General features: G+C 54.4%; 1 protein-coding gene across 6 annotated transcripts in view; it reads right to left on the reverse strand.

Moving 5' to 3' along the window:
- Positions 1–5,512, reverse strand: part of ZNF536 (zinc finger protein 536) — a 418,725-nt gene extending 413,213 nt beyond the window's left edge. For 4 of the 6 annotated variants that reach the window (XM_067717885.1, XM_067717882.1, XM_067717886.1 and 1 more), the window contains exon 1: positions 4,604–4,871. The gene's annotated coding sequence lies outside the window, so the exon portion shown is untranslated. Of the gene's footprint in view, positions 1–1,635; positions 2,184–4,603; positions 4,872–5,355 lie in introns of those variants that run through there. The other 2 variants (XM_067717883.1, XM_067717884.1) reach the window with 2 other exon arrangements.
- Between the last annotated feature and the right edge of the window lie 3,272 nt (positions 5,513–8,784).

Genomic DNA, 8,784 nt, shown 5'->3' on the forward strand with positions numbered 1-8,784 from the left:
CTGCAGATGACATATGAGGTACTAACCTTTTTTCATATGCCCAGATGTTAAGTTCATTTTCATCACATTTATGTAAATTTCATTTGAACAGTAAATCAAAAGACATCTTAAATCATTGTACACTATTTAAAAATCCACACTAAATCCGGTTTACTTGCAGTGATATTAACATAAAGTCACAGTTAAGGGACTGAAGGTAGGAAGCAGATGTGACAATCCCTTCTTCCATGCAATGGCCCCAGAGAGACCTAGGGTCCCAGCAACCCATCAGATCCAAGTGTCTCTATCTGGTCACAACTGGATTCAAGTGTTACTAGCTTAAGGGTATTCTGTAAATCGAAGCCTCCTAAAAGTTTTCCAAACTTTGGGAAAACAGGGGTCCCTCAGTCTAGGGACCTGCTATCCATATTAGTGTCTGGACTCAGGCACTGCAAAGTTCAAAGGCAGGAGCCCAGGAGTGGATCTCTGGCAGCTCGCTCCCTCCTCAGTGGAGGAAAAAGTTAATTCCTAGGGCTCTGCAGGCCTGCATTTGTCAAAGTCCTGGACGTCAGTGCTATCATTACCAAGCAAATCAGCCAGGCGGTTAATGGTGGAATCAGGAGACATTTGCACTCCACTATCAGAATGACATCATAACTAAGGCAGCCTTCAGCCAGAAGCCCTAGGCTCTCCCTAAGCAGAGGCCAGAAGGTTGCCCGCTGCCCCCCTGCGACTCCCCAGGCCAAAGCTGAGTCCCCTGCCCCTTCCAGTGAGGCTGGTGGGTCCAGCTGCCAGCAAGTTCCCTAGCAAACAGAAAGTAGGGTTACACTTTTCTCCCAAGAAAATCGACTTTACCCCCAGGTTCTGAACACTGTAAATAATAATAATACATTATTATGTATTTTTAATTTGAGATACTATAAAATCACTTTCCTGGACAGGCCAGGGTTAGTATTTTATGAAGACAGCTACATTTTGGTTATAGAATTTATGGCATTTCCAACAGAACTGTCAATCTCTCGGTGACTCTGTCTTTAGCGAAGAAGCCCTGCACTCTCTCCTTCAAGCACTAGAAATAAATGATGCTGGAGAAATGGGGGGGCGGGGAGGCAGCTAAGGGAGAAGCCCTTTCCGCTCTTGTTGTGCCTGCTTTTCTTTCTTTTTAAAGCACAGACGAGATCACACACACACACACACACACACACACACACACACACACACACAATCAGAGACACAAACCTTAGAATAATGGGGGAGGCATTTGGCGACGAGCTGCATTCGCACCGCGGCGCGAGATGCAGCCGGCCCGGTTCGCTCTCTCGCTAGCAGCTCTGCCCTCCACAGCGGCGGGGACCGACAACACGCCCGGACCCGAGATGCCCAACTCCACCGCGCCCCCAAAATCGCCTCCCGAGTCTCGCTACAGGTACACGCGTGGTCCAAACACCTCACCTGGCCCGAAAACTCGGGAGACAGAGGGGAAAAAAAGTTGTGCGAGCTGCCAGCCTGGAGCGCCGGAGCCCGCGGCTGCAGTCCTCCCGCCAGCGAGCAGCCCTCGGCCGAGGCCCGCCCGGCAGCGCGCGGCGTCCGGGCACCTCGCTCGCCGGCTGTGCGCGCTAACCTCGGGGCGCACCGAGGCCACGGCAGGGCACTTACTTGGCACTCGCTTTTGAGCGTGCAGGTCGTCGCAGTTTTCACTTGGGTTTTCAAACAAGTTTCAGGGAGGGAGAATGAGGGGGGAAAAAAAAGAAAGAGAGAAAGAAAGAGAAAAAAAAAAAGATCCAATTATGCAAATGGGCTCCGGACTGGGAGGCGCGCGTCGGGTCTGACGCCGCTACTGTACGAGTTCTCGGAGCAGCCCCGGGCCGGGCAGATTTATGGGGGCGCGTCACGGCTACGCCAGGTCCCGCCGCCGGAGCATCTCGAAGTTAATTAAAGCGGTAATGTCCACTTTCCCGGCGACCCTCCGTGCGCGGGTTTACTGTTTCACCATCCAACCCGACCCGGGCGGGGGCGGGGGCGCTCTCCCCGCGCCTCTCTTTCTTCCCTCTTCTTGCTCCCTCTCTTTTTCCTCTCTTTCGTCTCTTTAAGTCGCCTGCCTTCCACTCAGTGAACAATGAACAAAGATGTGAGTGATGGGAAAAGATCGCCCCCTCCCAACCCCAGCAGTGAGCAAAGCCGGTCTTAAAGTAAAAATCCAGTTGCTAATATCAAACTGGGAAAGAAAACAGAGCGTTCCCAGTCTAACCTCCCCCCCCATACACACACGCACGCACGCACGCTCACCCCACCCCAACCAAGTTCACCTAAGCCTTGGCTGGGGGCGGGGGCGCAAGGCCAGGGCTCCAGGGGCTGCCCGACGCGCCCGGGACACCGCGGACAACGAACACCGGGGGTGGCGAGAACTCGGACCCAGCCCGCTTCTCGCGCCCCTCCCCGCCTGCCCTCCCCCCAACCCCCTCCATGCGTCTACACCGGCAGCCTGGCCCCGCGGCCCGCTCGGGCTGCCCGGCGGCCGGATGCGCTCAGCAAACGCGGCCCCTGTCGGATTTCTGCTAAACTGCACAGCGGCGGCGGCTGTCGGGAGAAGGCGCAGGAGCAGCCGAGGCCGGCACCGCGCGCGCGCTCACCCGTCCCGCCCCACTGCCCCTACCCGCGGCCGGTCGGCCGCCCGCTCCCCCACGCCTGCACCCCCGCGCACCCACCCACGCCAGCGGACCCTGCGGGCGCCTGGACCCGCAGTCCAGGACGCCGCGCAGCCGCCGTATTTTCTGCTAAAGTGAAAACGAAGGCGGCTGACAAATCACGTCTCCTGTGAGGCACTCGTTAGACATAACAATATCCAGCAAACAAAACCCAGCCGTGGCTGCGACCGGCGCGCGGGGCTAGGACCCCGCCCTGCCCCTCTTCGCCCCCCGCTCTTGCTCCAGCCTCCACGGTTCCCAACCCATCCCCAAACGATCGTCCGACCCTCTACCTAACTCGGGGGTTGTGTGCACGTTCGCCGAGAGGCGGACACTAGGAACGTTCACAATACAGAAGTGAAAAAGGGGGGGGGGAGAGACAACTTTCCACCTGTCCCCAAAGAAAGCCCTGCAGGAGTTTCCTCAGAAGAGTGGGGTGGGGACAGATCTCTGCCCCAATCAATCCCCTTTTCTTTCTTTTTCCTAACTTCCCGGCGCCTGTGTTTCCACCTTCCACTTCACATACATCCATCTATATAGAGATATCTATCTTTTAAATTATTTGCAAAACTGCAACAGATGGGCGCGTCGAGATCTGGGCACTTTCCTACTCATCATCAAAGAAAACCTACCCCCCCCTTTTTTTTTTTTTTTTTTTTTGCCTAAAATACATCCCGGTCCCACCTACGACTGTTTTCCTCAATTCTTCATCTTCAAAAAATAATGTCTTGAAGCAAACAGAAAGGTTTATCAGCAAAGAACATTTTCCCCCCAGTCATACATCTGGCCTGGAGCTTCCGTTGCCCCAAATTGCACTCTTGCCAGACGCCCCCAACCCTCTGTCTCCCCGCCTTCCTGAGGCCCCACGCCCGCACTCCCTCGCTCTGATTGGCCTCATTTCTTCCAGCCCAGGGCTGGCCGGCTCAGTTCTCTCCATAACCTGTTACTTATTTATTTCTTTATTTTTATCTTTGGCCCCCGGCTTGGCCCCAGGGCCTGGGCTAGGCTGGGGCAGTGCTGCGGGCGCCGCCTGCACTGGCAGGCGCCACGGCCTTTCCTGGGGTCGCGGGTTCGGACCCTGGCACCCCGGCCCCACGGAGCCCCTGGCCTTGGCCTCGCCCGGCTCCCCGGGCACAGGAGGCCAATGAAAACACAAAATGGCAGGTCTCAGCGGCCCTTGGCGCCCGCGAGTTTGACACACTGTAAGCATCAGCTAACTTTGATTAAAAAAATTACAAATTACCCTCTCTCCCCCCGGCGGCGGGGCCGGAATTCCGCAGCGAGCAGCGAAGGAAGAAAGGGAACGAGGGGCGCCCGATTCTCAAGCAGAGGAGAAAATGGGGAAAGTCACTTGAGCAGAAGTTTCTGCGGCCCCAGCCTCCCCGTCTCCATACGACTTCCCCCACCCCCCAGACCCTTTTGAAAGTTTCCCGGGTCCGAGAGCGGCTCGCGGGCCGCGCGCGAGTGAGGGGCGCGGGCTGGGCCCGGAGCGGGGCGCGGGGTCCCGCTGGCACGGCCGGCGCGAGGCCCGGCGGCTCCTTTTCAAAGTAACGGTCCCGGGACCGCGGGCGGGGGAGGCGACGGCCCAGGCGCGGGTCCCGCTCGCCGCCGAAGTTCTCTAGCGCCATTCGATGCCGGGCCGCCGCCGCTTTCTCGTTTTCTTCCTCTTTTTTTCCCCCCCGCTGACAGCTTCTCTCGCCAACGTCACAGCCACGGATATTTAATTAGACCGTATTTTTTAATCGCGATGGGGCGAGAAGGAACCCGGCAGCAGGCCTCGCGGAGATGGGGAGGGGGAGGGGATGGGGGCCCAAGCCAAGAGTCCAAACTCACTTTGCCACCTCCCGAATGCCGGGGCCACCCCCCCGCCGCGCCCTCCCCGCCCCCCCACCCCACCCCCGCGCCGCGCCCGGAGACCCCCCCACCTTTGTTTTCCTTACCTTAAACACTGAAACGCGGGCGTCGGGAGCAAACTCGGGCACGTAAACGGAGCGTTGTAAAAGATTGTGTTCAATGAATAATGAAACATGTCCACATGATTGACTTGATCATTTTCCGGGGCTGAGGGGGGACGGGCGCCCTGCTCGCGCGCCTCGCTCGCCCACTCGGCAGAGCCCTGCGAACTGTTCCCAGCCCAGCCGGGGCAGGGCGGGCTCGATTTTCGTCTGCCTCTTTTCAGAATCGCCCCGTTCATTGATACTCATCACCCAACCCCAGCAGACATCCCCATCCCCGGCTCGGCCTCCCCCTATCTGGTAGGTGAAATGCATTGTACCATTAAAAACGCTCTCCATTGTCGCCCTGGCATAATTCACAGCAACTAGATAGGTCTTGCGGCATTTAGCTTTGATGAGCCAGAGACTGAACCCTTGATATAATAATCTACAAAGAATGGTGTGTGATCGTCCATTTTTTCTCTCTGTCTAGCAACTAAGAAACCATTTAACACAGCGCAGCTTGCTTCTGACCTTGAGCTCATGTAAACACACTTATTAAAATCTATCTATTCTCCAAGAGCTACATTCTGATTGTCAGACTCGTTACTGAGACATATATCAGCCCCTTCGCTTGTCACTACTTTGCATTCCTGCCTTTGACTAAAGAATTTTTTATCCAGCCGAGAGGGAGAGATTGCCACGGAGGGAGAGAAGAGAGAGACGGAAAAGGCGAGAGGAAAAAGCGTAATTCTTACCTGCTCCTGAAACTATTTAAAGTCTGTTTCTTTTCTGGGGGGGAAAAAAAAAACTCCCGGGTGAATCTCGGTGGACAGCGGGACGCGGAGAATCAGTCACAGCCCGGGCGTTTAAGGGAGTCATCAGCGATCAAATGACGTTGATCCGCGCTGTAACCTTGTGGCGTATTTAATGTAAATAAGGCAGTTATGTTGCCAATCGCCGCGATACAAACACGGAGAGGTCCTCAGCCTCGCCTCCCGCGCCTGCCATTAGAGGCGACTTTATTTACAGACACTATTTAGGAGATCATGATAATTCTAAAACAATACTAGTGCCAAATGATTATGAAAATATGATTTTAATTAATCACGTAGTAGGCAAGGAAATTAGCATACGGTAATTAAACTTCGAGAAAAACGTCACGCAGGTTCTCTGCCTTATGGGTCCAGAATAATCATCACGCGGTGGGCTCCAGGACTTAATTATCAAACAAAATAACTTTTTTAAGGCAACTTTGCAAATGCTAGTCCTCAAGGCAAACGCTTTGGTAAATAATATAAGGCGAGGTAACAAGGTAAAGATGTGAGTGATGCTTGAGGTTGGGTTTCCATGAAGCAAGGAAGAGGGGGAAGAAGGGGGAAAAAGCTGAATAATGCAATTATGGATTCTCTGTCCTAGAGTTGACAAAAGCTGGTGCCTCAAAAGCCTCTTTGTTATGGGATTATATAATGATCCTGGTGTCATTATGGGGGGGGAAAAGATTCAGTAATAATAATAAAAGAAGTATCCAGATACACCAATGAGGAGCTTGTTTTAAAGAAAATGCTCGCATGTGACATTGGGGCATGTTAATAGCAGAAACACTGGATCCAGAAGAGTTGACAAGTAAAGCAGGAGAAAGGGAGGGGGAGAGAGAGGGAGAAAGAGAGAGAAGGGGGGAGAGAGAGAGAGAAAGAAAGAGAGAGAGAAAGAGGCCTGTGCTGTGCCTGATTAAGAAATGATGGAGACAGATTGATTATTCAAAACGTCAAGCCACAGGGACACTTAAAACATTGATTCAGGTAAGACTTGTTCCAGCCTGCCCGGACTGAGTTCCCCTAAGATGACTGGAGGGTTTAAACCAGGGCACCACAATACATAAAAAGCAAAAATACAGAAAAAGCATGACACAGCCTCCCCATCGCCACCCCCTTCCTACAGGAAGGAACCACTCGGTTGCAAACAACCAGTCCAACAGTGGGGCAAGGTGCAGAAAACTTCGCACTGGAGGAGCAACCAGGCAGCGGTCAGGGACTGGGGTCTCAGGCAACAGGTGCGGCTCAGCTGCCTGGGGCACCGGGCCTTGGCACCTCACTGTGGGTGGTCCCCTCCACAGGCGCACCATCGGTAGGCACCCGGCCTGGTCTCCACTACCTGCACCCTTGGACTCTGCCCTGAGAACCTCAATCTCTCTCTCTCTCTCTCTCTCTCTCTCTCTCTCTCTCTCTCTCTCTCTTCAGGACTTTGGGGACCAGGAGAATCGGAATTTCCCCAAACAAGCTAGTTCTATGAGATTCTTAAAGTCCGTTCATATCTCTGCAGTGGTGGTTTTTTACAGAATCCCCTGCCTACCCAAAAAAGTTTAGGAATTCAATCCACATTTTCCAATCTGATGTGTCTGAAATTCTCTTTGAACAAATTCCAAAATACAAGGTTTTTTTTTTCTCTTGTATAGAAATTAGCATCGCAATCACATCAATGATATCACTATCTCTATGGGAATGATAGCTGGAGCAGTGGGGTGTTCTTTATTTCAATTCTTCGTGGATCAACTGATTATACTCTGTCGTCTTTTGAACCTGTTATTGTAAGTCAAGTGATTCTTTATAAGTGACAGCTCGGACAAAGAGGCGAGCAGGGCCGAACAGGTCGAAAGGAAGTGGCCATATGGACTTGGAGAAAAGGCACTTTCTCCTCAAGAGAATGGGGGTGGCAGTCGCCTTTTAACCCCCGAGCCGCCGGCCCCGCCTGGGCCAGGGGAGGCAGGGAGCTGGGCCGCTCGTCCGGGCACCGCCCTGGGGCTCTCCGCGGTGCCCAGCCCTGTGCGGTCCAGATCGTGGCCGGGAGACGCAGAGAGCCACTTCCATACCAGGAAGCCTGATGCGCCCGCGGCCCTCCGAAGCCGTGCATCTCTGGAGCGCTACGCTCCATGCGTCCTATGGGACCTCGACTGGTGCGCACGGAGGCCACCGAGGTTTTGCACAGCCCGACGGGCCAGAGCAGGCCTGGCACCGACTGCCCGCCGCCCGGAGGCCGCGCCGCACCACCTGAGCCCCACAGAGGGTTCGGGCGGGGGTCTCGCCGGCGCCCCCTGTCGGCACCCGCGCGCTCCTCGTTCCTCGAGGACTCGGCGCGAGCTCTCTTGGCGCACCGCTGGGAGACCTCCGCGGGCAGCCAGCACTTGTTGCGAGTGGGAGTCAAGGTCGGGGCGGGGAGCGCTGGGCAATGGGCAGAGGCCTGGTGTCTTCCAGAGGCCGAAACTTGAAGCCTACCTGCGTCCCACTAAAGCACAGAAGTTCACCCACTGATTTTCTCTACCCTCTGTGTTTGGCGGCCACTTCCACAATTTGTGGGTCTCCGATCCTTTTTCCCTTCTCCAGGTTTCTCAGCCTCCCCACCCTTCTTCCCTGGCCCTGGTCCTGCTCCGCAGGCCTCTCCTCACTGACTCCCTCTCCTCCTTCTTTTCAGACTCTGGAGTATTTCACACTGCTCCTGGCCAGGGCTGGAATCTTGTGGCTAGACTTTAAGCAGAGGCCCACCCAGCCCCTGCTTCCAGGACTCCTGCATTCACCCAATCCTCACAGCAGTCTGGGTAGACAAGCCCTCCACCACCCCTACTCTGGCAAGGGCTTGCCACTCCTGCAGTGTCTTCTTCAGGGGGCGCCAGCCTTTTGATTTCTTGAAACTGATGCAAGTCTTTAGGAGCCTGGCCTGGTGAGTTAGGTGGATGGTGGCTGAGGGTAAAGTTGTGGTGGTGAGATGAGTTCTCTGCTGACTCCTAGACCAGCTCAGAAGTAAAGTCGGGAGGAGCTCCACCACATGTGAGCCATGTCAGCACCTTGCGACAAGCACCTGGCCTCTCAGGGTGCCTCCTTTGGAAGTAATACTTCTCAAGCCAATAGGCTGGTTCTGAGCTCTTCCACCAGATTCTCAAAAGTGACAGTGATTCTGGGACTTGCCTGGTAGCAGTGGTTAAGACTTCGCCTTCCAGTGCAGGGGGTGCGGGTTCGATCCCTGGTCAGGGAGCTAAGATCTCACATGCCTTGCGGCCAAAAAACCAAAACATAAAACAGAAGCAATATTGTAACGAATTCAATAAAGACTTTAAAAATGGTCCACGTCAAAAAAAAACCTTAAAAAGAAAAAGTGACAGTGATTCATACACGTTACCAGCCACTGCTTTAGAG

This window comes from Pseudorca crassidens, chromosome 20, assembly GCF_039906515.1.
Source record: "Pseudorca crassidens isolate mPseCra1 chromosome 20, mPseCra1.hap1, whole genome shotgun sequence".
Lineage (NCBI taxonomy): Eukaryota > Metazoa > Chordata > Mammalia > Artiodactyla > Delphinidae > Pseudorca > Pseudorca crassidens.